Source organism: Pipra filicauda, unplaced genomic scaffold (assembly GCF_003945595.2).
Source record: "Pipra filicauda isolate LSUMZ 115617 unplaced genomic scaffold, ASM394559v2 scaffold187_size1440530_pilon, whole genome shotgun sequence".
Classification (NCBI taxonomy): Eukaryota; Metazoa; Chordata; class Aves; order Passeriformes; family Pipridae; genus Pipra; species Pipra filicauda.
The window spans coordinates 3931-4647 of NW_024104295.1; the positions used below are offsets into that span (position 1 = coordinate 3931).

Below are 717 nucleotides of genomic sequence, written 5' to 3' on the forward strand. Positions count from 1 at the left end.
CTAATTGTCACCCTGCGGCTCCAAAACGGGATTTTCCTTCGCACTTCCCGCCGCGAGGGCACGGGATGCACAAACTCTCGGGCACTCGGCTCCCCGCCAGCGCTTGGGGCCGCTCACAGGACCCGCTTCGCCGCGGACAGGGAGCAGGAGGTCTCGTCTGTCCCGCACCCTTCGCCAGGGTACGGAGGGACACGGCCGTCTGGCCCCGCAGGAGCTGGGGCGCCGTCAGCAGGGAAGTCGCTCTGTGCCAGGGCCGAGGGCGGGCGGGCGCGGCCCCGCCGCCGCTGCGCTCCCCGGCGGGGGCCCCCCTGCCCGGCAACACGCGGCGCCTGCAGGGCCGCCGGCGGTAATCTCACATCCTCCCCCGGCGAACACGCACAAAACGACGGCCGGCGGCGGGGGCGGCGCCGAGCCAAAAGTGGAAACCGTCCCTGGGTGGGCTCGAACCACCAACCTTTCGGTTAACAGCCGAACGCGCTAACCGATTGCGCCACAGAGACTCCTGCCGTAGCCGCCTTTGCCCTGCTGCCCATGAGCTTCGGCGCCGCGCCCTCGCCGCCTCCTCGCCCCTGTCCTGGCGACCGGCGGTCACCACGAACCTGGCGAGTCCGGGCTCCTAAACCTTGCGGCGTGCTGGTGGAGTGCTGAGAAAAGAGCCGGAACGGCGGCTTTTCTTCTCCTACCCAATATAAAAGGCTAATTCCCAAAATCGTTGTT

General features: G+C 68.5%; 1 non-coding gene across 1 annotated transcript; it reads right to left on the bottom strand.

The window, feature by feature from the left end:
• Positions 1-426: 426 nt before the first annotated feature.
• On the bottom strand, positions 427-500 carry TRNAN-GUU. The gene has a single exon. It is a non-coding gene; the product is annotated as a tRNA-Asn (tRNA).
• Positions 501-717: the final 217 nt, after the last annotated feature.